Below are 24,499 nucleotides of genomic sequence, written 5' to 3' on the forward strand. Positions count from 1 at the left end.
TCTGTAATGAAGGCAGCTGTGATTACAGCAGAAGTAGAGAAAAGAGTCCTATCTATCCCTGGGGGGCAAGGAATGAGTGCTAATTTCTGTCCATAAATCTAAAAAGGGTAAATTGCACAGATTACTTTTTTTTCCTTGAGATGATTTTTTAATTAAATTTTTACTTTTTATTGAAGCATAGTTGATTTTCAAGGTTTCAGGTGTACAGCATAGATTCATTTATATATATATAATATACTATATATATTCTTTTTCAGATTCTTATCCATTATAGGTTATTACAAGATACTGACTATAGCTCCCTGTGCCTCGTTGTTTATCTCTATTATATATAGCAGTGTATATATGTCAATCCCAATTCCAAGTTTATCCCTTCCCCCACTTTCCCCTTTGGTAACCATAGGTTTGTTTTCTATGTCTGTGAGTCTATCTTGCACAGATTACATTTTTTATGTATGTCTGTGCCACAACTTGCATCTGTTTTTTCCATCTTTGCTCTAAGAATCTTCCACGGTCCCTGATGCAGGGATGACCAGCCACTCTCAAGGGGCTGGAGGAGCTAAGATAGCCTATCTGTCAATTACAAGGCGCTGAGTCAAATAAACAGTGTGTGACTCATGGTGTTCCTGCTCAGAAGCCCACAGTCTTTCTGGGGAGGCAAGGCATGTATCACGTGCAGAGAGCTAGTAATAGTAGGCGATTTTTCAATTTACACACATTTATTTAGCAACTATTTACTGAAGACCTACTAAACGCCAGGCATTCTGCCAGACATTCAGGACAAAAATATGACTAAGACGTGGGCCCAGGAGAGAGATAGATGGGGTTCAGTGTAGGACCGTTTTATCAAGAAGCCATCAGAACACTATAAGGTGGTAAAAATAGCAGCTTTCTCCTCTCCAAAAAAAAATGCACTGAGCACACATAAGTAATCCAGTTACTGAGTAAGCATTCTGGCCACGAAAGGACATATCTGGAAGGAACACCGTGATACCTTCTGATGCTTTCCTCTTTAGAACAGCGTTCCAGACCCACGGGTGATTCAATTCCCACTGAAAGGCAAATGACCAGCTGACCCTAAAGCAAACTTGCCCCCCATGGAAGATCGGAATAGAATCTAGGGTTGGCACCTTCCTCTTTCATAACGCTTCACAAATCCCTTTTTTTCTGTCTGCCTTCCCTGACAGACCCTAACCTCGAAAAAAAAAGGCAGGAAGTGAGTCTCGTGTGCCGTCTTCCCCAGCAGCTAGCACAATGCCTGGTACCCACTAAGCAACTGAAAACACGTCTGACATCAGCATTTTAAATTCGCTGGCTGCATATTATGGTAAAATTGACCTCTGAAAAGCCTGTTGAATGGTCATTTAAAGACTGGGTGATGAACAGAATCCATAATCAATCAATTATGAATTCAGGGGATGAATCAAATCCATTTACAGATACTGTTATGGGCTGAACTGTGTCGTCCACTCTCCCTGCCCCACCCCGCCCCAAGCCCTCACTGCCAATTCGACAGGTTGAAGTCCTAACTCCCAGTTCCTCGGAATGGGACTGTATTTGGAGAGAGGGCCTTTAAAGAGATAATTAAGGTAAAATGAGGTCACATGTGTGGGGTCCTCATCCAATCTGATTGGTGTCATAAGAGAAGATGAGGACACACAGACAGGGAGGGAAAACCACGTGAAGGCACAGGGAGAAGACGGCCACCTACCAGGGAGAAGACAGCCACCTACCAGCCAAGGAGAGAGGCCTCAGGAGAAATCAACCCCGCTGAAACCTTGATCTCAAACTTCCAGCCTCTAGAACTACAAGAAAATAAACGTCTGTTGTTTAAAGCCACCCGGTCTGTGGTACTTTGTTACGGCAGCCCTGGTAGACAATTAGAAATGCTGAGTACCTGCTAGGGACAGAGCTATGGCCCTGCAAATGGTCATTTTGGAAAGACAAGGTGAAGTAGCAGAAAGAGTGCTAGAACAGGAATCAGGAGCCCATCTACACGTTTCTGGTTCCAGTCTCAACTCTTGGTCAAGCCATTTTCCTTCTTTAGGTCTGTTTTCTCCTTTTAAGACAGCAGATGAGTTTACATGAGTTCTACATTTCAGATGACCTAGAACTGTATGAAGCCATGCAGTGAACTGAACCAGCCTTCTAGGATATGACAGAAGCCACAGGGAGGTGTGTCTGCTTTTCCTTCACTATGTTCAGCCAATCAGGAGGCTCCTCAGTCACTTTCCATCTGCTTCTTGAACCACTGCATCGACATCACCCAACATCCAAGTACAAGATCCTCTCCAAGCAAACCTCCTATCCCAAGAGGGACAGACACTGCCACTCAGCTCCACTGAACCACCCGGCATCTGGGGGGAGATCAACTCATGGGTGCAAGTTGAAGAGAGGTGAAGAAGAAACAAGAACAGGGTGACGAATGGCTCCACACATTGGGTGATTTTAGCATATTCCAACCAGAAAAGGACGGATCCTTCTGAGCAAAGACGTTAATGAGCCCTGCAAACAGAAATTACCACAACAGAATGATTGACATCTTAATTAATTTTTCTCCTCTAGCAATATAACACTAATGATCACAAACTCTTCAACAGCAGTACAAGTAAGATAAAGACACCATCACACACCCTTGGTACAACCTCAGTACAGACAACACTCTGGACTGTCTGTTCAGCATCCGTTTTTCTAGAAATTGCCTAAACACACATGTGGGAGCAGTCCTGTTTGTACCATGTGATTCAAACCCCAGATACACCGTGGGTTGTTGACTTTGATTTTTGGTTTGTTGCGTTTTGTCTTCCAGCACCTAAGGCCCAGTTGCCCCACCCTTTCCTAAAGTCCATGAGATACCCTCCTGTTCTTATCAAAATCCCTGTTTCCCTGAAGCTACCTCTGATGATGCAATAAAAAGAGTACTAATTAGTAAAACCATATTTTAGAAACAAACAGAAAAGCAGGATGATTTTCTTTAAAATAAAAACCCGATTTTTTAAAAAATGTTTATAAATGTCACCTGCTTAATAAATGTTGTCTGTAACCTCCTAGTGGAAAGAGCAATTTTTTAAAAATCCTGACCACTTATTACGTATTATCAAGGTGAGGATGAGAATGCTTCCTGGGAGGGTGCCTGCTATGTTTTTCCTGTCCTATAAGCTATGTCCATATTGATAGAATCATGGACCTGGACTGGGTCTTAGAGCTCCGCTTACTTGGGCAACTTCCTTCCAAGGGTGGGTATTTCACCAGGTCTCTCTCATTCATTCATTCCTTCAATAAGCATTTGGGCCCCTCTGTATTTTGTGATTCCCCTGCAGGGGGTCAAGGCCAACAGGAGAAAACCACATATGCCCCCAAGGGGAGTTCTTCCCAGTGGAGGACACAAGCCATTCTGTTGTTCAGCTAAAGTTGTGAAGCTGACTTAAAGCACTGGTTTTACCACTTAACATCTCACATACAGAGAAAGAAATCCAAGGGCCTAAGTGAGTGCAGGATAGCGTGTGCCAAATGTACACACAAACACACGCTGAAGTACTGAGTAGGCTGACTCACAGGGGATTCGTTAGAGAAAAGCTGATAGAAGCAATCACTTCAATGCATAAAGGCACAGAGAGCCTAGATCCCCAAGTACCATGCTGAGGCAGAGCATTACATGCTCATCTGTAAATCTGCACCGGAGAAAATAAGCAATGATCATACCTCCCAAGCTCCAGCATTAAAATAATGCATTATTAAAAACAAGCTGCTTAGGTAGTAAACTAACATTCGAAGAGGTCAGGAAATCAGAAACACTAGAATAGGAAGTACGGAGTTAATGATACTTGTGGGAAGGCATTAAGAAGACAAGTCAATAAAAGGGATCTGTTCATAGAATGATTCTAAATACAGAATGGTCAGATTGATACTTAGAAGTATGGCTTTTAACAGAAATAACATTAGAGAGGTTTCATTATGTAAATGGCATATACGTCCTCCTGAAATGCACCAAGCAGTCATTTGCACTTTTTGCTGTAGCAAAAATGTCAAGGATTTCTCTCGCTGAATGATGAGGGACCCTTTCATTGATATACCACAGCCTTTATGATTGTAATAAAAAAGGCCACCTGTGCTTTTAGTTGCTCTTAGATAATAATAAGATATACTCTTAGATGATAACAATAATTAGGCACTTTTATGTGCCGGGCACTCTCTGACCACTTTGCATGTAGAAGTCCTGTGAGGCATGATTATTATTCCAGGTGCATGTTGAGAGAATGAAGTCACTTGCCCCAGGGTCTCATGGTTATTAACAAATGGAGGCTAGATCTGAATTCTTATCTCGTTTGTGGACCCCAAGTCCATGCTTCTTTCCACCGCCCTGAATATCAAATGGCCCAAACACTGGTATTACCATGCCCATAATGCTTCAGAAGGTATACAGTGCCCTTATAGGCAGAGATGGGTCTAGGAAGATGGGCACATCCGGTTACTCCTGTATGTATATCTCACCATCTGCTCCCACTCAGTGGCACCCATATTTGCCATCTGAGACCCAGGGATATTGGTGCCACACTCTGGTCAGCTCTTGAAATGATAAAAAATACTCAAATCACACAAGAGTCACAAGTCGAAATCCCAAATCAGTCCAAAGCTAAATCATCTGCCCCACATCTACCCTAGAGGCCTTGATGGATGTTCCATCAATCTCCGAAGTCAACTAGGGTCCCTCCTCCAAGTCAGATCCTTGGCTTCATGATCCACATTTCTGTAGGACTCTCCCTTCCATAGTTCTTTTATTATTAAAATCAGTATTCTGAAATCTCGAGGTGATTGTAAAACTCTCATCTTAGCCACAGACCTTTATAAGAACAGCCAATCAGTAACAGTTTTGTTTCAGCTACCTTTACTTATCTCCCCTATGCATCCTTTGAGGAATTCTCCATTTCTCCATCAAATAACTGAAAGTGAACATCAGAAGGAAAGAGAAAGAGATGAAAAGTTCTAATGCTTGAAAGTAGAGTGTGAGTTTAACGTCAGACAGAGCTGATTTCGAATTCCTGGTCTGTATCTCACAAGGTAGCTATTAATCTTATTAATATCTCGTATCATCTATAAAACAAAAGCAGTAACGCTCATCTCTTGGGGTGGTTTAGAGGTTTAAATAGGAGGTTATAGGTAATGTTCCTAGTGGAGTGCTCAGCACAGAGTGAAGTTCCTTCCTTTTCTGCTTTCTTTGGTCAACAAGGAGTGGATTTCCCCTATTCACTGTTTTTCCCTCACTGCCTCTTCACTTAACCCCCAGCACCTGGCCTGTGTCCCACAGGCTGGAGGCATCGCTCCCGGGACAGTGGGAGAGGGACTGAGTCGGTCTTGTCACCCCGTAAGGGTGGCCTGCAAAATCTGCTCCTCTGTCAGATACTGCCAGAGGCACACGGACAGCTTTAAGAAGCTGCACGTGGCAACATGCCTGATAAATTAAGGTAGGAGGTAAATGCTAGGTTACACTACTATTTCCGTGAGATTGGTGGGCAGAAGGAAGATACTGAGTCTTTGCTCTCCTGAATTTCTTCTGAACTGAATTCCTACAGGCAAAATTTTTGTCAATGACCCAGAACCACTTAAGCTTCCAGGGAACCAAGCAACAAAGCAGAGCAAGACCAGATAATGAAGCCTGGGGGTGGGGGGTTGGGGAGGCAGTAAGAGTCCCACAGTCAGAGGCGGTGGCCCCAGCTGGTGCTGCATTCACAGTGCTCCAAAAGGCAGGCGGGGCTTTAAGAAAACAAAAACCGAGAGTTACCATGTCAGCACTAGAGTTTCACAAACACCAACCTCTTCAGAAACTAGAAACATGTGAAATTGCTAGACAATCTGAAGTTTAAAGGAAAAGCATATTTTTTTTTAAGTGGAAAATAGGTGAGAACTGTCAATACCTTAAGTACTCATTTTTAGACTCTTTTATTGATATAGTCATTTTGTTACAAAGAAACATTTAAAAAGAGGCACGGAGAGAGAGCTAACTTGGCCACTTCATAAGATTTTCTTGTTTGATAGATTTAGACAGTTAAGGCACTGCCATAAATCTTTTCCAAACAGGGAGGATTATGAACAAAGTCATTAGTTAATTAATTAATTAGACAAACAAACCAGCCATTGACAAGCCTGAGGAAACCCCTCCCAATGATTTTTTTGTTCTTTTTCCAGTTTTGGAGGGAAAAACCTTGGACACGAACATGACCTCCTACACCTACAATTCCTCACTGTAATTTTTTCCCCAAGCACCCACAAATCCAGGTCGCCCCAGTTTGCTCCCAGGTCTTGCCCAAGTTTAAATAAATCCCTTACCCGATGCCTACCATCTGGAGCTCTCAAGGGGCTGCCACTGTGTTCTGTGTTTGCCGACAGATGCTGCAACACACCCCTCCGTGAGATGCACCTGCCTCGCTAGAGTGTGTAACGTGGCTGCCAGGGCACCACAGACATGTCAGAAAAGGCAAATATCCCACACCAGCCAGGGGGGTTGGAGCAAGTACCCTGAAGCAGCTTCGTGATTACAGACCTGAGACTCAGAGCTAATTAATGGAAACTGAAGCAAAGCCAGCGACAGCTCGACGGCAGGGTGTGAAGCTCACGTCATCCGGTAGAAAGAACCTGAGGAGAAATCTCGTAAGGGCAGGACATTAATGCTTGCACTTTATTTGCTCTGCAGACTAACACATTTCTATTAGAAACATGTCTTTACACTCCAGAGAGACTTTATAAGGTGTTGACCTGCTACTAATTCCAGCAGTGCCTACCCTGCAGCTCACAAAATAACTCTTCACTCATTGGGTTCTGATCACCCAGTTGCCATCACAGGAAGGGATGGTCTTCACTCCAACGAAACAAACCTATTTGTCGCCCAGCTTCTGTAGGTCCAATCCTCACAAGCAATCATCCCCAGCTTGAAACACCCCTGTGTCCTCCACTTCACACGATCATGACTCTTTCTTCCTATAAAACACAGTTTAAACCATCTTCTCCCTTAATCCCAATCTAAGCGAACCCTGTCTAGTTCTGGCATCCACGCAAGCAAGAGACTTAGTTCTTACTTCCCATAGATGTTTCTATAGAGAAAATGTTAATCCAATTCGTGACTAACGTGTAACTTTGGGCAAGTTACTTCTTTCTGGGCCTCAGTTTCCTCATCTGTACAAGGCAGATAATAATCCCTACGCTGTGAGAATTAAACATTTATTTTTAATGTATCTGTGTGTGGGTGGGTGTGTGTGGGTGTGTGTACACACCCACTTAGGACATGCAAAGCACTTAGCACAGTATCTGGGTATGTGGTAAGACTCAGAAAATGTCCACTGCGTTCAATAGCAAGACTACTATTACTGTTACTCTGTTACTTGTGCTTACATCCACACCGGTCTCTACCACTTTATTACTAAACTCTTGAGAGAAGAAGCTAGTCTTACACACCACCCAGAAACTGAGGATGTGACAAAAGTTCAATAAGTGTTAAACAACGAAGTAGCAACTTGCAAGGACTCCGATATTTCAGACTCAACCTACACTGCTGATTACAAATACTCATTCACATGTGTGAGTTCAGGCAAAAACAAATACAACTGTATCTGATTCTGTAAGTAGGACAGTGGTAAGATAAATAAATAGGTCGGAACCTGCAGAGCAATGAATTGTAAGAGGGCTTCTGAACAAGAAAGGAAATCTACTGTGGCCCATGAACACCTCCAGAAGCATCTTGAAGATACGACTGAAGAAAAGGTGAGAAGGTGGCAAGGAGGCCAGCCCAGCACTGAGCACTAAGACAAACCTAAGCCTTCTGTGCTGGGGGGAAGGGCACGGAGCACAGGCCGTGCAAGGGAGATACGGTGCCGTGAAAGGTGTCCTCCAGCTGGAGTTAGTTACCCCAGGTCTCAACCTGAACCTCAGGCAGTGCTCAGTTTTCCCAATAAAGTTCACCTGCCCGTGGAGAGAGACATCCACCTGAATTTACCCCGAGGGTATTTCCAACCTGTGTTCTAGACCATCACCTACATTCTTGCCTTCCTTCCACCTGTTCCGCTTCTGTTCTTACGGTTTTCATTTCCTCTGCACGTCTGATGTCTCTTAAGATACAGAATGTCCCAGGCAAAGGGAACCTCCCAGGATTATCCAGGCTACTGCTGACCTCCTCCTGGAGAGGAGGAAACTGCTCTGGAGAGGTTAGTGATTTTCCAGTCGTTAAGGTTTTCTTGTCAAGCAGGCCTGGGAGGACAAAATATAACTGGCTGTTTCTACCCTGCTCTGCATTCACTTCGGGACCTTCGGCCCACATCAACTGTCATTCACACTTAGTAGTCTATGACATCACATCTCCCTAAGATTTCTGACTAATAAGGAAGTTAAATGGCTAATAAATAATATCATGAACTAATTTAAAACCCTTTTTATAAACAGATATTTTATTCCTTTTTTTAAAAAATGGGTAATATTTTCTTGGGGTCTTTTCCTCCCAGGCTATAACAGTGCTACTTCAGCAGGAAACGTGATACCTTGAATGCCAGGTGCATTAAAAACATGACGAAGTGAGAGAGTAGCATAGACATATATATACTACCAACTGTAAAACAGCCAGTGGGAAGTTGCTGTATAACAAAGGGAGTTCAGCGCGAGGATGGATGATGCCTTAGAGGACGGGAACGGGGAGGGTGGGGGGGGAGTCGAGGGAGGGAGGGAATACGGGGATATGTGTATAAATACAGATGACTGAACTCGGTGTACCTCAAAAAAAAAATAAAAAATAAAAATCTAAACTAAAGTACCTTTTACACCTAACAACAGACTGGGAACAATAAAAGATCTCTTTGGAAAAGGAAGAAAGAAGCTAATTTAGCACACCAGAAATAAACAGCTGCTTCTCAAATCAAAGTTACTTGGAACGAGTAACTGCTTAGCAGGGAAAATGATTTACCTTCAAGTAACCATGTCAAGCTAGGAAAAACTGTTTCACAAAATAGCCACTAAATTAATTTTTCTTCAGGTGGCATGGGGACAAGAAAAGAAGCTACAGAGTTCAATTTTACTGAACTCCTAACAAACGCTGATATACTGTACATGTTCCAGGCAAATGGCAAGTCAGGGGGAAGGGAGAGTCCCAGGAATATGTGAATCATAACTATTAGCCATCAGCTTGGGGAATTCAGGAAATAGTTCCTATCAGTTAAATATATTATTATTTGCTAAGTGTCCAAATAAATTTCCTTGCAAACGACTGGTGAAGATACTAAAGGCTATGCCCAGCCTCTTAATTTTCCTATTTTGTGGACTGGCAGATTTGGAGGAACTTCATATATTATTAGTATGAAGGAGAAATGAATATATTTAATTAATATACACATAGGCACATGTATACACATTCCTAATCAGAGGTGGATCTAGTTTGTGGGGTCTGAATCTTATAAAGTCAGGCAAGGGATGGTGGGGTGAGCTGGGGGAGGTCTTTCAAAAAAGGGTTCAGAAAATTAGATACCAGGCCTTAGAAGGGGCCTGTACACATGAGAGGCTTTGAGGCTGAAGTGGCATTAGCTTCGAGACATCTGTGCCTGGTCCGTAATACACTCCCGTGTATGCAAGCATCACGAGGGTGGAGACACCTGTGAGTGGCCAAGCTCTACATCGTTCATTACAGTCCTCTTCAAACAGCAAGTGTATCGTAAATAGTTTCACACATTTTTGCTGAGTTCAGGTGGCCACGGTAGAAATGTTTACACAGTGTGTTTTAGATGAGCTGTTATATGAATTCCAGTGTGTGGCTTTACCACTGTGTCAGGAAAGCCTGTCGTCCACAGTAGTTGATTATGCAGGGATGCCTCTTCTCTGGAAACCCATCTAAAGATTCCTAAGAGAGTAGCTCAGATCAGTGTCACCGTGTAACCAAACTCAGTGGTTACAATTCAATGTGGACCATGTGGGGAGGAACAGTGCCCCTGAAATCAATAAGCTTAGGCTTGGGCTCAGTCTCAGCTGGGGAAAGGGCCATTTACACCACCAAGTGTTCTGCCCTGGGCCAGCAACCCAGTGCAGGGAGAGCCTTCCGGTACATCTTACTTACGGCCAGAGAAAATGAGAAGGGAGAAAAATCTCTGAGCACCTCAACTTGAAAGCAATCCATAGAGCCCCTTCGCCAGAAGAAAAAGATGTACCCTGGAAGAAGATTCGAGAATCACAGGTTTCTGGGATTCGAGGCAAATGTCTACCTTAGGCCAGCAGAAAGTCATTACTGTTCCTTTAACTTTCAGGAAGTAGATTAGCCCCTTCCGGACTTTCTTTCTTAAGGCTCTTGGCGCTCCAGGGTGCCAGGGGAGTGCCGCCTAGATCAGCAGGCGCTGCGAGAATAGAAATCTGAAAATAACCCAATCGCTCCGACACGCCAACTCACTACTTTTAATTGTGGCTCATTAAAGATGTAAATAGAAGAAGAATTATGTTCACCTCTACTACAATTTCATTGCTGCGGTAAAATGACACTGCTTCTGCTTCTATGCAGAAAGGAATACTTCTGCTTTGAGTAATATCACCACGAGTGGAGGGTTATGATTCACCGATTTTTCCAACAGCAGCCGTCACATGTTTCTGCCTGTTGTTGGACAGAGGCAGGTAGACAGAATGAGTACTTGAAAAATTGCCCAAAAGAAGACGGAAAGACAAGTCGGTCAAAAGATGGAATCTAAAAAAATTCTGAAGTCTTCTCAGTAGGCATTACGGAAATGCAAACCTGCTTGCAGAAATTCTGCAAAGAATTCAGGCCAAAGAGGGGCTAAAACCAAAGTGAGGAAGAATCTACAGGGTAGATTCTACACCAAAGAGGGAACGTGAAACTACCTAACAGGAGTTTGATTTTTGCCTTAGAAGTGTTATTTTCTTCAGTTACTAATGAGAAAGATGTTTTTCCATATCTTCTGTTTACCCATATTATTATAGGACCTAGTTTCTGAAATTAGAATGAGAATCGTATCTTATTGATTATTTTTGATACAACATAGTATTGAAAACATACAAGAAAAATATATTTGAAACACTGTCAAAAATCAAATAAAGGATCAGACACAAAAGGACAAACACTGCATGATTCCAGGTATAACTGGTACACAACACAGGCAAACTCACAGAGGTAGAAAGTAGAGTAGAGGTTCCTACAAGCTGGAGAGAGGGAGGAACAGGGAGTTAGTGGTTAAGAGGTACAGAGTTTCTGTTTGGGAGGATGAAAAAGCTCTGGAAATGGACAGTGATGATGGTTGCACAATATTATGAATGTACTTAACACCCGTGAATTGTACACTTAAAACTGGTTACAGTGGCCAATTTTATGTTAATATATTTACTGCAATTAAACTATATATAGATATAGACATAGATATAGATATAGATATATAGACATAGACATAGACTTAGATATATTTAAAAATAAAATTCAGGACATATGCTGGATTGATGGCTGGGTTCCCAGGACAGAGCGCTTTTGGCTCCCTGTCTCTCCCAAGTGGATGAGGGTGCACAGCAAAGGCGTGAGACCAGCGTAGATGCTCACCAGGAAATAGAGAAATGTCCACTCCTGCAAAGGGGGTGCAGCTGCAGCTGAGCTAAGCCTCTGAACATCAGCATTGGCGCGGGCAACAAATAGTCAGAAGCCCTGATTTAAATGCATTAAATGGATCTGATATTTTGCAGGATCCTACTTAATTTCACAGAGCAGATAGCCACTCCAAAATTGGTCAAGTTAATAAATACAGATTTGGGTTGAATTTGCATAATATGTGCTTGTAGGTTCACTGGCCATGACCTTTGATAGCTGGAATTGAACTTCCGCTTTCACTAAATGTCACTCCAAATTCCAAGCAGCATTTAGAAGCAAACACTGCTCTCTGTCAATTGCAAAGTGTTTTTCAGTATCATAAATTTCGTTTCAATCAGGTGAAAGAAGCAAAGCGTTTAGGGTTCTTACAATGTACTCACTCCCAAACTCTATTTTACTGTGAAGGACAAGTTCACTCTACACACCCACCCAACACAGGACACCAGGCTCTTACACAAGTGGCTAATTTGATGGGATCCTAGAAATGGCCACCTGCCAGAAGCATCATATAGAAGGATGCTGGTCCTGAGGACAGTTGAAAATAATTTCTTTCCCATTAACTCCAACAAAGTAGATTAGAGGTCCTTGTAGGATTTTAGTTTCTCTGAAAGCAGCAGAGTGCTAGCAAAGTGCCCTTAAACCAGTGGAAGAAACAACCCTAGTGGAGACTGGAAATCAGAAGTGGTTTGACAGAGGCAGGGGGCAATGGCAGAGTACAGACAGGAGTTGGGGAGAGGGCAGGGTTTGCATCCTAGCTTTATTCCTATAAGCTGTGTGATACTCTTCAGCACCAATAACCCCACCCATTATCATGATGTATAACTTGAATGGAAAAGATATTCACTGCCTTCAAATTTTTTTCGTGAGGATCACATGAGATGAAATAGGTACAGGCAAAAAGAAATTGATTTATTAAGTATTCTTAAATTAGTTTTCTCTTTAAAGGGGAAAGTGTACAAAAAGCATCCCCCAAGTTTTGTTGCGGAAGCTTTTAAAAGAGATTCCACCAGTATTTATAGAATGTCCACCATGGTGAAGGTCTGGTGCTATTGCTCAGGGGGCACACAGGAGGGTGTAAGATCTGTCTTTAATTCTGGGGAACTTAGCAGATAAGTAAATCACTGCTAAGTCCGATCACGACCCTCTCCCATTCCAAAACCTTCAATGGCTTTCCACCACTGAAGAAAAAATCCCAACCATTAATATGGATTACCTCAACTGTCCATCTGTAAAATGGGGATAACCGTGTTGCAGGGAATTGCGATCAGAACTACTGTATGTAAAGCACCAGTCGCAGAAGCTGGTGTGAGGTGGCTATTCAATTAGTAGTGCTCATTAATTATTATCATCCTCAGCATTATTAAATCAACCTCTTTTCTGCCAAGCTCTCATTATTCCACCTCAAACACCTTACACTGGACCCAAACCAGTCCCTGAGGCTCTTCCGTCACACCAGGCCCCTCCTTCCCGCCTCCGGCACCGCTGCCCTGTCTGGAACACTGCACTCCCACCTCTGCCATGTGGGATCCTAGCCTGACTCCCATGTCTAGCCCAAAACGCCCCCCCGCCCTGGTCCTCACCACCTGCAACGAGACCAAGGCTCTCACTCCTCTGTGTTCCCATGGCATTTCCTCACCTTCCCTAACTGAGCTCACCCACAGTTTCCCCTTCCCTGAGTGTAAATTCATAAACTCAGTTTGAAGGAAGGCAAAGGCTGGAAAAATTCTATTACAAACTGAGGAACCGTCTAAGTGAATGCGTAAAAGTGACATGATAATAACAGCTAACATTCTGTTACAGCTTTATGTGCATTAACTCATTCTGTTCTGAGAGATGCTGCTTTATTTTTCCTATTCCATGGATGGATAAACCAAGCCCCCAAGAGGTGAAGTAACTTGCTGAACATTACACAGCTAGTAAGGGGCAGATGTGTATTCAAACCCAGGAAGTGTGTCTCAATAACCTCCGCTCTTACCCTGCACTACATTGTTTCCCAACAGCCTTAGAGCAATTTATTATTACTATTTAAAAATCTATGGGACTTCCCTGGTGGTCCAATAGTTAGGATTCTTCACTTCAACTCGATGATTGGTGATGACCTAGAGGGGTGGGATAGGGAAGGTGGGAGGGAGGCTCATGAGGGAGGGGATCTGGGGATGTATGTATAAATACAGCTGATTCACTTTGTTGTACAGAGGAAACTGGCACAACACTGTAAAGCAATTAAACTCCAATAAAGAGCTGAAAAAAAAATAAAATAAGATAATAAAATAAAATAAAATAAAATAAAATAAAAGGCTCTTTAAAAAAAAAAGATTCCATGCTTCAAATGCAGCGGGTGCAAGTTTGACCCCTGGTGGGGGACTAAGATCCCACAGGCTGTGCGGCCTGGCCAAAAAAAGAAAGAAAAAAATGTCTATGGATGTATTGTTAACTAATTTATGGTGTAAAATAAATATGAATTTGCGGGTAATAGAGTTCAATGCTTAAAAAAATAAAACCCTACAATGACCGTAATCAGTTCCCTCAGGGCTGGATTTGAAAACTTTACACCCATCAAGGTATCCTGTTCTGTATTAAGATCCTTAAAGTCTCAGAAGAGACTTCCTAACTGAGGCTACTATAGCTTACAGACACTTCTGTGTGTACTCACCAACGCTAAACAACCTCAGGAAGCTACAGTCACAGTGTCACCCCAGAGACCCCTATACATCGTCTGCAGAGGGCAGTTCAACACTGCACCTACTACCCCGGGGTAGCACCTGAAGCTGTCATGAAAGCTGCAGTGGTCTACGGCCTGATGGAGTTTCTGTCACCAGCTATTCAGGATGCTTTCGAGTACTGGCTCACACAAAAGGGCAATTCGACAGTCGGTACCTCCTGGTAAATGAACTGCAGCAGTCACGGGGCAAGGCTGCAGCCCCGTGGACGCTGCACCAGAGAGTAACTAACAGCGAACAGTGAGTCTGCATTCATTCACTGAAGCCCTGGTCTATTTACTGGCACATCTTCTAGACAGCTGAAGGGTCAGGCTTTAAATGAATGCAATGCTCAGGACAGGAAAAGAAGACAATTCAGCAAAGGTTCTTCACTGTGGCAAACAGACAAAGGTCAACTAACAAGAAAGGCTGAGAAGTGATGGGGTATATAACACATCTTGCCAGTGGTCAGTGTTGTTGACTGACCAATTTCATAATCTGGTCATCTAACGATGGCTTTGTTTTTGGCATAATTTTATAGGCAAGAAAACTGAAAGTTGGGTAAGAATATCACGCAAAAAAACTGGCAAGCCTCAGTCGTGCTGAAGAACTCATCAGTTCTAATAGTTTGTCTATAGATCCTCTTGGATTTTTATACAGACCATTATACCATTTATTAGTAAAAATACTTTTGCTTCCTTTTCAAAAAAAAAAAAAAAACCTGGCAAACCTCAAATTGAAATTCTCTATTCCCAGCTTACTGATTCTAACTAAAACATTAATAGGAAAAATTATACATATGTTATAAAATAATACACAGTATTAAACAATCTTAACCCTGATGACAAAATATTCTTTAGCAAAATAACATGTGCAACATGCCTCACGCATTCATTTCCATCAAATCCCATTCTGAATTCCTTGCAAACAAGTGCAAGGGACGATTTTTTAAGTGGCATTTTTAACATGTGATACTAAGAAACCACCATACTCCTCCCTTTGAAAAGGAACTTTTGAGGATGCCAAATTAATTTTGAAGATGACTTTTCATTTTATTTAAGCCAAGATATTTTTTCTCCTTTGATATTTTAACCAAATAGAATTCTTAGAAATGAAAAAATAGTAACAAGTGTATTTCTAGAGTAGAATAGCCTTTCAGAATTGAAAATGTTACATCAATCCTTTCCTGTTATCCAGTCTTGGCTTTTTAAATTCCCTTAGGAAAAAAATACCACATATTCATATTTTGTTGCCAGCACTGGATGTGTTATTTCTTCGGATTTCTGATTTGGCCGATATGAATTTTCATGACATAAAACAGTTAAAAAAAGCAATTTCTAGTAACTTCACCAATATGGCTACTGAGAAGCTGACGTGGTCCTCCTTGATTGTTAGACATTTCAAACACCAAGGATGCACCCTAGTAGTTTAGTGAAAATGCTCTGACGCTGAATCCGACTTGCATAAAAACTATTTAATCAAAAACATCCAACTTTTTATAATTTTTACAAGGTAATTAGCACCGGGCTTATCTGAAAAATGTTACATCTGACCTGAAGGATTACTTGTACCTTTACAAGTGAATATTTTCCTTTCTTCTCACCGTCCATAAATATGTACTGAGCTATCTTATATGCAGGAATGGGCTTAAAACTTGGAATACAAGGTTTAAAATAAACCAATCTCCACCCTCATGAGCCACCCACAGAGAGAGCTAAAGAAACAAAGAATCGCAGGACACAGTAGAGGAAGAAGGGACATTTCCATTAGGCCTCAATGGATGAGGAGTCCACTGGGTAGAGAAACAGAAATTTCATGCAGAAGAATCAACATGAAGAAAGGCATGATTATTAAAATACATAGTATGCTTAGAACAGAAAGAAGTGTTGTGTGGAGAGATGGGAGGGATGGCAGATGACATGTAAATGCTAAGCTAATAATGAGTTCCTAGGGGGTCGCGAGTATCGTGCAGTGAAATTCACATTTGATCTTAAAGGGAAGGAAAAGCTAACAAAATCCTTTAAATTCTTCCTTTCATTTCATCATATTCATTCATTACTGTGGAAAATACCAAGAGTATTATTTTTAAAGAAAGAAGTACCGATCACCCTTATACTGCGAACATTATTTTTGCTTTATTTACTTCTAGTCTTTGTTGACAGGCACCCATCTTCATCATTACTTTGTAACCAACGTGTATCTACCATTTTGAAGTATGAATTTTACACTTAACATTGTATTAGAAACACTCTTCTATACTTCCAGGTACTGTCAAAAGTTTTCAGGAATAATTCAATCAGACTCTTTTGTTTTAGGAAAGTAATTCTCAAAATAGTAGGATGAATGGAATACAGAAAGGAAAGCCTTAAGGCAAGAACACTCTTTTGAAGTGGCTGCAGCGGTCCAGACAAATGATGCTAACAGCCTGAAAGTGAACAAGGGTGAGGAGATGGGGAGATTGTAACAGATTTAAGAGGCAAAACTGCAGCATGTGGTCAAGGGCTGAAATACAGGAAGAAGAAACGGTGACCAGCATCAATGGCTACCTGGCAGGTGATCCTGTTTCTCTAAACAAGGAACCCATAAAGGGAGACAGGACAGTGAACAGAACAGGTACAGGTTTAGACCCAAGTTGAAGACCGTCGGAATATTCAAATCGGAACCATCGGGAAGGAAGTTGGAAGCCAATGACCTTAAACTCTGAGGAGGAAGGGAGAGCAATGTTAGTCACTCAAGCGGAGCTGGTGACGATGCCACGGGGTAATGACGCCTTCCGAGAGAGTGTGTGCAGGAACCGGGGACGCGGGCAAGTTTCAGGTTTCACTCCAACAGGGTGCAAATGTGGCCGTTTACTTCTATCTTCTCTTGAAGCAGAGCTAACACCTCCCTCCAAAGCTCTCAAATTGTCACCAAGGAAGGGTACCTTCCAAGTCAATCAACATCAGCTTTGATGATGCCTATCAGAAGACAATTCACTGTGTTTCCTGAACCGGTGTGGTTTCACTCACAGTTACACCAAACCACACAGCTGCTCTGAGGACTGATGTAATTATTAGCCCGTGATGGTATCAGGAGAAGCGCAAGTTATAACACATTTCACGGAAGGCATGCTTGCTACTGCTTTACAGAACAGTGGCTCAGGGACGTGAAGGGTAACTAACTCCTCTGAGCTAGAAAGCATTTAAAGAGCATGCCAGCAATGGCCTTCAAGGAGGGTGCCGGGCTAGCTCTTTTCTTCTATCTGCCTTCCAAAAGCAGGGCCCATGATTCAGGTGGCCATTTGGAAACCCTGCAATCCTTAAGGTTGCCTCATGGTAAATGACACAGGTGACATAGTTTCTAACTAGACAAATGCTCTTTCAAAAACAGTGTTTCTTTTTTGCAACCACGGATGGCTACTTAAAAGGAAATATTCCAGCTGTTTGGATATTTAGCTGTTTGCTAAAGACCTCCTAAACAGCAATGCCAGCATCTGGTATTTGGCTAAAATCACGTGCTTTATCACGTCTTTAATTTTCTCCCTAGTTATCCCTTCACCTTAAAGCCTTTGACAAAGGCTCAAAGATACTTATATCAACAACTTATATCTGGAAGAAGCCAAACAGAGGAAAATCTAGTTAGGTCTTCATGAAGCACATATTAAAACCCCTTTTGCCCTTAACATTGCTTTGGAAACCCATGCTTTTTTTTTTTTAATTCCATTAGCTGAGAATCTGAGAAAAAGCCCAAACCCAATACACTCTGGTACACCTTTCTGCTTACCAAACCTTCCATAGTCAAGATTACATGGAGACCCGGAAGAAGATGCTTTCCTGTCACTGTGTTTAAATGTGCCTTTTAACACACACTCTCTTCAGCTTTGGCACAACTTTGCTAAGAAAACCTGTGACAAAGCAAGAGTCAAAAAAAAAGCTGCAAAAAAAGGGATTAATGCATTGTGTGGTGGTGATCCTAGCAGCTAATAAATCTCCTGATTACCCTACTTGTCCCCTCACAGGCTGGCGAGGCTTCTGTCAGTTCTTCTGCTGGGTTTCCGACCTGAGCTGTCAGACATTCTACCAGTTCTGAACCCTCCAGCAAGGCCCTTCAGGATTTGCATCAGAAGCAAACACCACCCTGCACATCTCTTCTGCATCATCCAAGGCCAGGCCAGCCCTTGCCCGAGCAAGCGGAGGAGGGAAGGAGGGGACCAAGTGTCAGCAGGGCCATCTGTTAACATTAGATTCAAATCCTGAATCTGCCACTGCCACTGTGGGTGCTTCAATGTGTGTCCACTGCAGCTTAACTTTATCCCTTCCAGCAACAGGACCGCTCTCCTGCCACCCAAACTGACAACCTGCGCATCCTCTAACAGCTGAAAGAAACACCGTTCAAAACAAAATGCCAAGGGCAGCAGGTGTGGCTTTGGGAGCCAAGGATAGAGCATCTAGGTTACCACAGCACTGCGGCCATCCTCAGAGCCTGCTCCCCTCCTGTTCGCTCCATCGAGTCTAGCTTCCACACCTGCTGTTCCCGCTCTACAAGACTTAGGGTTACTGCCATTACCAGGGTCAGTCAAGAGTCAACTGGTTACAGAGAAACAGACATCAAAAGAAGGTTTCCGAAGAAGCCTCTGACCCAGGGGAACACTTCACGCGTTTAGACTTTTCAAAAAGGGGTTTCTCAGGGTTCAGAGAATATGCTGACTTTACATCCCGAAAAGGTCAGGCGTTTGAAGAGTGATTGCAACCATCATGGTTTGATGCTGCTTAGACCAACAAGCAAATATTTCCTGGGCACCTAAGATGTGCTCAGATATGGACTCTCTGCTGAGGGCGAGGAGGCAAAGAGGAGGATGAAAAAGTCACCTCAGACAGTTGCTCGCAAACCTCAGTGCGCAAGAGCGATCTGCGGTGAGTTTCCTGGGCTCAGCACCCCCAGAAATTCTGACTCATCCAGCCTGGTGTTGCTAAATCTGCAGCTTTAATACACACGTCCAGGTGATTCTGATGGGGGAGGTGCTGGGGCTGGTGCCACCTTTGAGAACCACTGGGCTATGATCTGATTCCCACCTTCAAGTCTACAACTCACAAAGCAATGCACACCCATAGAGTCTGGGTTTGGGGGGATTTTTTTGTTTTTTGTCTTTTGTTTTAAGATTCAGGCTATAATTGCTATAGGAGTTCATAAGGAGAGGCTGGTCAGTGAGTCCTGAGCATTCAGGGCAGACTTTGTGAACGTGAGCCGGGCTTGGTGGTCAGGCAGGTCTTGGATAGGAAGAGACAGCTCCATACAATCGTCTGAACCCAACCTCCTGAAGCAGCAGGAAAAGGCATAAAGGAAGATGGAGACAGGAGCTACAAGGTCGTCATCACACAGGTAGAGAGGCTTCCTATGTTGACTGCAGGGAGGAGACTATCACCAGGAGAATCATAAAACTGGCATCTCCAGATAACACTCTGTTTGCTTTTTCATTCTGCTGCATTCATGTGGTTTCCTGCACTTTGTAATTTAACATTTGTAAGAGAAAAAAATGCCATTATGAATCCCAAATAATGCACCACTCTGAGGCAGACAGCCAGCTGCTAACAAGAGTGACATCTGAGCATCATTTAAAGTGTCATTCACAGCTCTGCTTCAGAAAAGGGATATTTAATAAGAAAGAGAAAGAATAAACTCAGAGTAAAACAAAATTTGGGGTGCCACAGGGTTAAAGAACTGTCAGATCACACATAACACAGTGACCACAAGCACAGAGAAGGAAGAAGTTAGATCCAATAATTCAAAAGAAACCTATCTCATTTATTTGAATATTATACCCACAGAACACTGCATCATGTTTTCTTTGATGCTACAAGGGAATAAATTATGAACCAGATACTGCAAGACCTGCCTGACCAAAGGGCTGGGTCACAAGATCAGTGCCAGAAGGAAGAAAGAAGCCCAGGTGCCTGCCCCCTTTTCTTCACACTGGCTGGTCCAGTGAGCCCCCTGTAAATGATGACTTGCCAAGCGCACACAAGAAATTCAGATGGGCAAGAATCGAAGGGTGTAATTATTTCACTAACTTCACTCCAGTGAACTGTGGAATTAGAAATTTGCAAGCAACCTCCGACATGGTCAAGACAGTGGTGTTTTTACAGGTGACTTATTCCAAGAGGGTTGTCCGAGGTCACCAAGATATATAAGCAGAACTGGGCTTCCATCTGAGGCTTCTGTTTCCAAGAAATACACTGAACGAGACTGATAAAACTTCCTTGGAAGTCCACATTATTTTGGTGTAGAGTTTGCAATTTACTTATTATTTATTTAGAGCTTGGAGAATTCAGGTTCCACACCCAAACCAAGACTGTCATTCAGGACACCGTGTTTAGTTAAAAGGGTCTCCAAAGACCCTGTTTAACAGGATCTGGAAACTCCCCAGGCCTCTCCCCTTGCTCATCCCCATACTTCACTTATTGGGTACCAAAGTGCCACTAGACTGAATCTATTGTCTCTCGTATAAATAATCCCTTAGGCTCGCCACTGAGATGGACTATATGGAAGATTAAGTTTGTTTGTGTGTTTAGGTGTTTGGGTTTTTTTTTTTCTTTTTGGTGTCTCCTAACCACAAATGCATTCTGCTCAAATCCTACTATTCTGCAAATTTCAGAAACAAACACACGAAGTCAATTCCATTGCTCTCTTGGCTCTCCAGCACTAGATCAACGTTTCTTCAACATTCTGTTGCTCGTCTTGTAGAGAAATAGCCATGAACTCGAATAAGGTGTCCTGGGACACCAAGTGAATGACGGTTGATGAAATTTACAGCTAATGAATGCCAAGTCCTTCGGATGACTTACCCAAGACCGTTTGCGTTTCAAGACCGTCTGTGCAGGCTGAGGTCTTCTCTTTCTCTCTCGTTCACGGTCTGTGGCAGCACTGCTTTGGAGGCCTCAACATAAACTCTTTCATTTTGCTCCAGAATGCTGCAGTAAAACAAAACACAACACCAAGTCAGAATGAAAAATAAATGCCACTTCAAGCAGTTCGTTGATATTCAGGGGGAAATCCCTGGCCTTTCTCAGATGTATATTTTATAACCTCAAACAAGCATGTTGATTACCAGAACGAAGCTATCACACAAGTGATCTCCATGTGGAGCCCTCAAATACTGGTGACGGGGAGGGAGGGAGGGAGGAAGAAAAAAGGCAACAGAGCGCCTGCTCGATAGATGCTGCATCTTATGACATCCACCACGGGTAATGTGCTTGCAAAATTTCAAGTTTACTAACTGAAGTAAGTAAATAAAGCAGGATTCATTACATTGAAACAGAGATACTGATGTGCAGTTCTCGAGGGCAGAAAGCGGAGAAACTTATGTTTCGAAATAGAATTCATCTGATTCTGCCCACGAAAGACTCAGATTGAATGAGCTACTATTAATATTTTTTAAACAAAGGGCTACTAGGATTGAACAGAAAAGGCAAATCGTGAGAGAGAGGACAGTTTCCATTTTGCAGAATGAATAGGTATTGATGGGTTTTCGTTCTGACTCCTGACATATCTTGATAAATACCTTTCTCCACCCAAGCTGGAAAGCGGCATTTACTTGACACGCTGAATATGAAATGAATGGGTAAAATATGCATGCCTCTTTACCCCCACTCAGAGCAGCTGATAAAGCCCACACATTAGAACTGTGTGTGACAAGGTCACTCTGAAACGTCCTCTTCTGCCCTGTGAGCTTCCAAGGCTCACTTGTCACTGGGTGCTGTTCTAGCCTCTTCTCATGCTGAGTCAAATCCACCCTACTGTTTGTTCTTTGACAACGGCCATTCGAGAGCCTGCAAAGGGTCTTCAAAAGATGTGTGCGTCCTTTTTGAGCCTTTTCTGAGCTCTTCCGCATCTATTCTGAAAGCCCATTGGAAGGCTGTCACCCAGCCTCTCACTATGGTGACTGCATCCTACTTGTAACTCTAAACCCTCTGTGAATCTCCAAAGGTCCGGAGGCAATCGCCAAAGAGTTCATCATCAAATGACCCAGTTGTAAGAGAGAGGATATACTTTCTCTGCCTCTCTAGGTTGCTGGGTGAATAATCAATTCCTTGAAAGCCTTCTGAAGCTATTACCTTATAGAATACTCAACGTTTTTTAAAAGCACTTTTTTGGGGGTGGGGGTGGGGGGGGTGTATTACTGCTTAAATTCAGGTAGGCACTTAAAGATTTTGAGAAGGAGAAAGCCGCTCTTGGTTAATGTTTGAACAAATGAGTTGAGTGTAAGGCCATTATATTTTCCATCTAGCTGGAAGAGCAACTGCCTGAAAATGGCAAAGACTTTTTTATTTTCTTGATGCTATCAATACCCAGGGAAAGAGAGGTTGTAAGGATTTTATTAGTTTTCTGAGCAGTTTTCATGAAATGTAACTCAGCTCCCACTCAAATGTGTAACAGTAACATATTGATACAAATCAATGCCAGCCAGGAAGTTCAAAGCATGACAAACTGTCTTTAGCGTCTTCAGCTTACGGTTTTGGTAAAAACATAATTTGGAGAGAAGGATTTAAGCAAGCCCACTGAGAGCTATTGGCTGGTATCAATCTTCTTTTACTAAAAATAAACTGATGCAATTCTCTTATTTGTTACCAGCTTTATGTCCTGGTATTTTAGAACTAGAAATGTCTTTGTCCTCTAGTCCAAGATTTTTCTGCAAATAAAGCTGCTGGTCCAGAGAGGGTGAGGGACCTCTTAAAAATCACACAGCAACTTAATTTGTGCTTTGACTAGACTCTGGGTTTAATGACTTATGCCCACCTACTCTTAACGGACATAATGTCACTGAATGTGATGTAATGTGTTGGTTTGAAACGTTTACCAGAAGCACAATACTTTCACATAGTACTCTTTCTCTCTTTTTCTGTTTTATTTTTGCTCTAAAGAAAGATTTATTTCTGGATTATATTCTTGTCACCAAGTAGAGCCAAATGATCTGAGGGAAGCAGAATGGTTCCATTATCAGCTCAGGGCCCTTCACTGGCTGCCAAAGCCAGGTGTTCAGAGGAGTAAGGCTTAGACTATTTGCAGAGAAGGGAAAAAAAAAAAAAAAAGACTCCTCTAAGTGACAAGATTTTCCATTCTTATCTCTGTAGATGTGAAGTTGGAAGTGATTCATTTTGAGATTTATAGCTGACCCTCAATTACACATAGTGCAACAAGCATGAAACAATTTTTATCAAAAGAAAAAAACCACTGAAAATTCTACACGCCTCCTTTTAAGCAAAACTGCAATATACTTTCCTCCTTCAGCAAACTTTTCAGCGGTGCTGCTAATCACCCACCGAACAAACTGGCTTGAGCTTAATCTGCTTTGCTCGCCCATTCTTGTTTGCCAGTTGAAGTTATAAATAGAGATAAGACCAAAAGTCCAGAAAGGAGAAAAGAAGGCCAGAGGCCTAGACTATACACTGATATGCCCAAACACTGAAACTTAGCTATGTAAACAAGGATTTCAGTTCAGATGATATCCTTACAGGGTTTTAAAATTTTTAAGTATTTTTGTGATAATTTTCTGCACCGTGACAAGTAGCAGCAGCAAAGTATAGTATATCAACATGAGTCAAAAGCAGTGGCCTAAAAGCCATGAGATTTTTTTTTTTTTTTAGTCTGAGTTTTGCAGCTAAGTGGATTTTTAAATTTAAGTCACAATCTCCTAAGTAGAATTAGTCCTTATCTAGCAAATAAAGGGACATAAGTAAGTGTTCTCTGTAATGAATTCCCAATGATTAGTCAAGTTTTTTATGTGCAATTGAGTATACCATATCAAATAAAATCTCTATAAACATAATTTTATCTCATATGATCTATTAAGATTCATTTGTATCCTAAAATCCAACAGTTAGACACAGATTGCTTAGAAAGAGAGTAATGGGTTCATGCTGGACTAACCCCTCAGTGGGGAAGGAGTGTTCTAATTCATAAATCGTTCTGGGGGAGGTTAGCTTTCCATTTGGAAAAAGATCCCTCCCCTACACCATTCAGAAAATACATTTTTGATAAATTAAACATATTAATATGTGTTTACACAGACATACATTTATACAGCCTTTATTATACATATTCACAACATTTTATACAATAAGATACCAAAAAATAATGTTATAATCACAAAAGACTTGTAGGCCATTGTAAAGACTTTGGCTTTTTACTTTAAGTAAAATGGGAAGACACTGGAGAATTCTGA

The 24,499-nt window shown here is 42.1% G+C and overlaps 1 protein-coding gene across 12 annotated transcripts in view; it reads right to left on the bottom strand.

Annotated features, from left to right (window-relative positions):
• The window catches only part of ATXN1 (ataxin 1), a 382,604-nt gene that overhangs the window by 265,153 nt on the left and 92,952 nt on the right, over positions 1–24,499 (bottom strand). For all 12 annotated transcript variants that reach the window (XM_057700109.1, XM_057700112.1, XM_057700107.1 and 9 more), the window contains one exon: positions 21,123–21,248. The gene's annotated coding sequence lies outside the window, so the exon portion shown is untranslated. The remainder of the gene's footprint in view (positions 1–21,122; positions 21,249–24,499) is intronic.

Source organism: Hippopotamus amphibius, chromosome 11, assembly GCF_030028045.1.
Source record: "Hippopotamus amphibius kiboko isolate mHipAmp2 chromosome 11, mHipAmp2.hap2, whole genome shotgun sequence".
Taxonomy (NCBI): Eukaryota; Metazoa; Chordata; class Mammalia; order Artiodactyla; family Hippopotamidae; genus Hippopotamus; species Hippopotamus amphibius.